This window comes from Chrysochloris asiatica, unplaced genomic scaffold, assembly GCF_000296735.1.
Source record: "Chrysochloris asiatica unplaced genomic scaffold, ChrAsi1.0 scaffold00108, whole genome shotgun sequence".
In the NCBI taxonomy this organism is placed as follows: domain Eukaryota; kingdom Metazoa; phylum Chordata; class Mammalia; order Afrosoricida; family Chrysochloridae; genus Chrysochloris; species Chrysochloris asiatica.
This window is the reverse complement of record NW_006408626.1, coordinates 8,089,563-8,096,135: the sequence shown is the minus strand read 5'-3', so window position 1 is coordinate 8,096,135 and position 6,573 is coordinate 8,089,563. Positions and strand designations below refer to the sequence as shown.

The 6,573-nt window shown below is 36.1% G+C and overlaps 1 protein-coding gene across 1 annotated transcript in view; it reads left to right on the top strand.

Moving 5' to 3' along the window:
- The window catches only part of NAALADL2 (N-acetylated alpha-linked acidic dipeptidase-like 2), a 1,210,105-nt gene that overhangs the window by 659,827 nt on the left and 543,705 nt on the right, over positions 1 to 6,573 (top strand). The gene's annotated exons all lie outside the window — the stretch shown is intronic.

The following is a 6,573-nucleotide window of genomic DNA, read 5'->3' as shown; positions in this document are numbered from 1 at the left end:
ATGGGAACACTGAATGTTTTAAAATTAAGAAAGGTGTGCGACAAGGATGTATTCTTTCACCATACTTATTCAACCTGTATGCTGAGCAAATAATCAGAGAACTGGGTTCTATGAAGAAAAACATGGCATCAGGATTGGAGGAGGGCTTATTAACAACCTGCGATATGCAGATGATACAACCTTGCTTGCTGAAAGTGAAGAGGACTTAAAACATTTGCTGATGAAGATCCAAGAGCACAGCCTTCAGTATGGATTGCATCTCAATGTCAAGAAAACAAAAATCCTCCCCGCTGGACCAATAAGCAACATTTTTTTCAACACAGAAAAGATTGAAGTTGTCAAGAACTTCATTCTTCTTGGATCAACTATCAACACTCACAGAAGCAGCAGTCAAGGTATTGCATTAGGCAAATCTGCTGCACAAGACCATTTTTAAAGTGTTGAAGAGCAAAGATGTCAGCTTGAGGACTAAGGTGTGCCTGACCCAAACCTTGGTAGTTTCAATCACCTCATATGCATGTGAAAGCTGGACAATGAATAAGGAAGACTGTAAAAAATTTTATTCTTTTGAGTTATGGTGTTGGATAAGAATATTGAAAGTGCCATGGGCTGCCAAAAGTACCAATAGATCCATTTTGGAAGAAGCACAATCAGAGTGCTCCTTGGAGGCCAAGATGGCCAAACTTTATCTCGCATACTTCAGACATATTGTCAGGAGGGACCAGTCACTGGAGAAGAATATCATGTTTAGTAAGGTGGATGGTCAGAGAAAAAGAGGAAGACCCTCAACATGATGGATTGGCCAAGTAGCAGCATCGATGGACTCAAGTGTGGCAACAGTAGTGAAGTTGGACCAGGATTGGGCAGTGTTTTGTTCTGCTTTGCATAAGGTCACTATGGGTCAGTACCAACTCTATTGCACCTAACAATAACAACAACAACAACAGTCAATTCTAACTCATAGCAACACCATGAGTGCAGAGAACAAACTACTACATAGAATTTTCAAGCTATATCCTTTTGAGTCCTGGTTTGGTTTGAACAGCATGTTCGGCAGTTCAAACCCACCAGTTGTTCCTTGGAAAGCTTATACAGACAGGGCCACAATGAGTTGGAACCTCCTCGATGACACTCAACAACAATACTATTTAAGCAGATCGCCAAGCTTGTCTTATGAGGGGCCTCTGAGTGGATTTGAACTTTTAAACTTTTGGCTAATAGTCACTGGGTAGTCATTGTACCACCCAGGGACCCCAAACACCTCTGTGAGCTTGAAACCGTATACTGAAGCAGAATCTGTTCAGGTTTGCAGCAAGGACACTCTAATATTAAGAGAGATTAGATGAGTAGACTTTTAAACTCCTGCTAGACTTGCCTCACACTTGTAGAGTAGCTGTTCCTGGAGGAAGAGAAAAACTGTGGCAAAGTGGGTCTCTTGAACAAACAGATACATTAGGAAGTAAGAACAGAAGGTCCACTTTCCAGTCAAAAATCTTATTTAGAGATGGACAGAAAATAAAAGAAAACACAATGCAGATGAAGGCACTTTGAACATGAATAGTATATACAAATGTACAAAGAATGAAATATTTCTATTTCTTTAAAAGTTCACCTGACAGAAGTATTTAGAGAAAAATTAAGAGTTACATTTATAAAATAATGTTTATAGAAACAATTCATAGTTCATATGGAAAATACTATAATAATCAAAACTTTCAAATCACAAAAATACATAATTTTGAAAGTGTTTCTTAAAAGATATAATAATTTACAAATATTATGCAAGTAACAAGATATATTTTAAGTACCAAAATATATTTTAATCCTTTACAATACTGCTATCATCCCCTCAAAATGTCTCTGTACTTATATTGCATATTCCAAATCAAGGATGCTGTGTATTCACTTCCTGCTGCTATAATAAAAGACAGCTATACACATGGACCTCTCCACATGGAATACACAGAAACCAAATTGGCTACATCTATGGAAAGAAATGGTGGAAAAGCTCCATATCATCAGCAAAAACAAGGCCAGGGGCAAATTGTGGAACAGACCATCAGTTGGTCATAGACAGGTTCAAGCTGAAGCTGAGGAAAATTAAAACAACCACATGAGAGCAAAATAAGACCTGGAATATATCCCACCTGAATTTAGAGATCATGTGAAGAGCAGATTTGATGCATTAGACACTACTGACACAACTGAATATGGAAATCATCAGACAATATCATTGATAACCCATGCAAGTAAAGGTTTACTAAAGACAATACAAAAATGACTACAACCATATAGATAACTTTCAGAGGCTCTGGAATCAAGCCAGATTCAGAAGAGGACATGGAATGAGAGATATCATTGTCAATGTCAAATGGATCTTGGCTGAAAGCAGAGAATACCAGAAAGATGTTTACCTGTGTTTTATTGACTATGCAAATGCTTTAGATTGTGTGGATCCTGACAGGTTATGGACAACATTATAGAGAATGAGTATTCCAGACCACTTAATTATACTCATGAGGAACCTGTACATAGACCAAGAGGCAATTGACTGAGCAGAACAAGGGAACAGTGAATGGTTTTAAATTAGGAATGGTGTGTGCCAGAGTTGAATTCATTCACCATATTTATTCAGTATGTATTCTCAGTAAATCTGAAAAGCTGGATTATATGAAGAAAAGTATGGCATCAGGACTGGAGGAAGACTCATTAACAACCTGGGATACTCAGATGATACAAACTTGCTTGCTGAAAGTGAAGAGGACTTCAAATATTGCTGGTGAAGATGAAAGACCATAGCCTTTGGTATGGGTTACATCTCAATGTAAAGGAAGCAAAAATCCTCACCTGTGGATCAGTAAATAACATCCAGATAAATGGAGAAAAATTAAAGTTGTCAAAGACTTCGTTTTTCTTGAGATCAATTATTAACACTCATAGAAGCAACTGTCAAGAAATCAAACAACTTATTTTATTAGGGAAATCTGATGAAAAAGATCTCTTTGAAATATTGAAGAGCAAAGATGTCAGTTTGAGGACTAAGTTGTGCCTAACTGGTATTTTCAATAACTTCATATGCAAGTGAAAGTTGGACAGCGAATAAAGAAGATCATAGAAGAATTGACTCATCTGAATTGGTGTTGGAGAAGAATATTAAAAGTATCATAGACTACCAAAAGAACAAACCAATCTGGGTTGGAAGAAATACAGTAAGAATTCTCCTTAGAAGCCAGAACCGCCAGACTTGGTCTCTCATACTTCAGACATATTATCTGAAGGGGACAGGCGTGCTTAGTGAAGTGGAGGGTCAGAGAAAAAGGGAAGACTCCCAACAATATGGGTTGGCAATAGTAGCAATGAACTCAAGCATAGCAACAATTGTTTCATCGGCACATTGTATAGTGTTTCTTTCTGTTGTGCATAGGTCGCTAGGAGTTGATACTGACTCTATGGCACCTAATTGAATCAATTACAATTATTTATTATAATAAATGGAATAGTATAGGTTAACTCACTTCCTTTAGTGAGGAAAAGTTATAGTGGGGTAATATCAAAATCATTTCAAAAATTGCCGCAGTGATGTTTTTTATCATACTACAAAATACGTACTGTAATATAGGTTAATTTCAAAGGTTTTATGTATATATATATATATGTGATTTATTGGGGACTTCAAAATGTTCAATTTATCTTTCAATACTGTTCTCCTACAATTTTTAAAAAAAGCTTCCTTGCATTCTTTATTCATGGGTCAGAGTTATCCTTTAAAAACTTAAATTAGATAATACTTTGGTCTGCTGTGCATTTCATTCAGGGCAAAACCAAAGTCATTACAATGGTCTAAAAGGCCCTATAAAAGCAGATCTTGGCTAACTTCATCTTCTATTCCCTTCCCTTGTATTGACTCTGCTGCAGCCTAGTGATTCCATTTGTGTAACTTTGTGTCATTTGTTTGCTCTCTTGGAATTATTTTTCCTTAATTATCAACTTGGCTGTCTGATTTCTTCTACTTTAGTTCAGATGTCACTTTTGTACTAATACCTATCTTGTCTTCCTTTTAAAAGCTTATAACTTCCTCCATGCAAATACGAAGTTCCCTTGCATGTACAACCACAGCATTATTTTATAACATTTTATATAATCTGCTTCTTAACTACATTTGCTGTCAGTTACTCCCTTGTAGACTCTAAGACATATGAGGACAAGGAAGCCTTGTTTTGTTCACTAATGTGTTCTCAGAACATAAATCAGAAAGTGGTGCTTCAAAACTTACAAATGGTTAGTTGCTCTGTGCTTGAATGAATAAACATAAAGGAACCATATAAGAAATTAAGTGTAACTTTTTTCCTTTCTCCTTCAAGTAGTTCAGTTGTAGCTTTGATCATTAATCCTCAATATACCTATAGTGTCCTCAAGTCAAGAGAATCCCTAGCAGCAGCCTACTCTGATACATGTAATACTCACTGAGGACCATGAAGATCAAACCCCTTTCTAGAATCCACACCATATACCATTGGTAATCTTTAGAATATTTGCACAAAAACATTTTCAATACATTTAAATAGCATATAAGCAATTTAACTAAATATGAATTTTAATTATAAAATTAATTGGAATAATGTATATATGTAGCAGAAAAAAATATTTAATCCATATATTGCAAATAAGTCTTTGGCTGAGTATAAAATGTCTGGCATTTTTAGGATTGTTAGAAATGTATGTTTTTAAATTATTTTCTTTTTACTCTATCATGATAGTCTTTCGAATACTTCTGTCGAGTAGCACCAATTTAAATACATGTTTTAATAGGACAGACCAAAGCAAACATGCAGAAATGGAAATGGTAAGAATAAAAGTGACATGACAAAACTGACATTATTGAAATACAAAATAAAGTTATGTTTAATAGCATAAATAGCTGAGATATTCACTTGTCAAGAAAACATTGCTCTTCACTGAAATACTTCAACCTTGGTTTAATTCTACATCAGTGATGCTTCTTTGAATGTTTGGCATAATTCATGATTTCTTTCATTACTCTCTTTGGTGAAATTGAACAAAGATTGTGGACAGGCATAATATAAATTAGAGAACAAGTATGAATTAATTTGAAGTCTTAGACCTTTCTTTATACTAGTGTTGAGTCTGGCTATGATCAGCAATATTCAGGCTATCTGAGGATGAACAATTGTTCTGTTACTGTTATTTGCCCAAAGATGTTGGAATATATTAAACATATGTGACTTATTGTTCAGATAGCGTCTGAACACTTCTGAAGGTGATGTTTCCATTTGTGTAATGTTTCCCCAAACAATTCTGGGCTCTCTGATTTACACGGTGTCCAAATGATAGTTTTATCATTTTCCAGGGAGACAATTGTTTCTTTTCAGTGTTCCCTACATTTTGGGACTAAAAAAAGTATGAAAGGATAAAATTAAGACTGTTAGAATTATGGGGCTAGGTTTTCCAAGAAAATTCTCATAGGGCAGCTCTTGTTACCCTAAAAGAATGAACAGATATTGAAGAAAAATTCCTTGGTGTCACTTTCCTTACCTTTTTCTCATTAATATAGTTTTCAGTCTTCTTAAATCTTCTTCAGAATAAACCCCCGTGATTTTCCCGTGTCCTTTGGGAAAATCTATAAGGATTACACATTTGGAATTCCACTAAACAGTTTCCATAATCTTCCTAGCTGACTTCTCTTTCTCGAATTTAATTGACCCTGCAGATTCCCTCAGTAGTCACTGTGTTGATTGGACTCTTTTCTTTTTTTTTTTTTACCCTAACAAGACTAAGACAAGAAGTATATTATTGAAATAATTTGTCTGCAGCTATCTACTAATTGCAGAATTGTGCTTAAGCACGTTTTATTCAGAATAATTCAGTGCAAAAACGTAGCAATACTTTCTTGATGTACCTTCACATACATACATTGTTGTTGTTGTTAAGTGCCGTGGAGTCGGTTCCGACCCATAGCGACCCTGAACAGTGTTTCCGAGGCTGTAAATCTTTACGGGACTAGAAAGCCTCATCTTTCTCCCGCGGAACAGCTGGTAGTTTCCAACTGCTGACCTTGTGGTTCGCAGCCCGATTTGTAACCACTACGCTACCAGAGCACATACATACATACATACATATATTGTTGTTGTTGTTAAGTGCCGTCGATTCAGTTCTGACTCATAGCAACTCTGTATAGGGTTTCCAAAGAGCAGCTGGTGAACTTGAGCCACCAACCTTGAGGTTCAAACTAACCTTGTAGTCCAGTGCATTAACCGACAGTGCCACACCAGGACTAAACATACATCACATTTATATGCAAATAACATGCATATAATACAGCTTTTGAAAATCATCCAACTCTCTTGTGTGTTATTTTCCTATGGCCACTGTGCATGTTATATGTGAAAATATGATATATGCAAATATTACATACATACCATATATATAGCGTAGTGGTTATGAATCGGGCTGCGAGGCACAAGGTCAGCAGTTTGAAACTACCAGCTGTTCCGCGGGAGAAAGATGAGGCTTTCTGCTCCCGTAAAGATTTACAGCCTCGGAAACCCTGTGCAG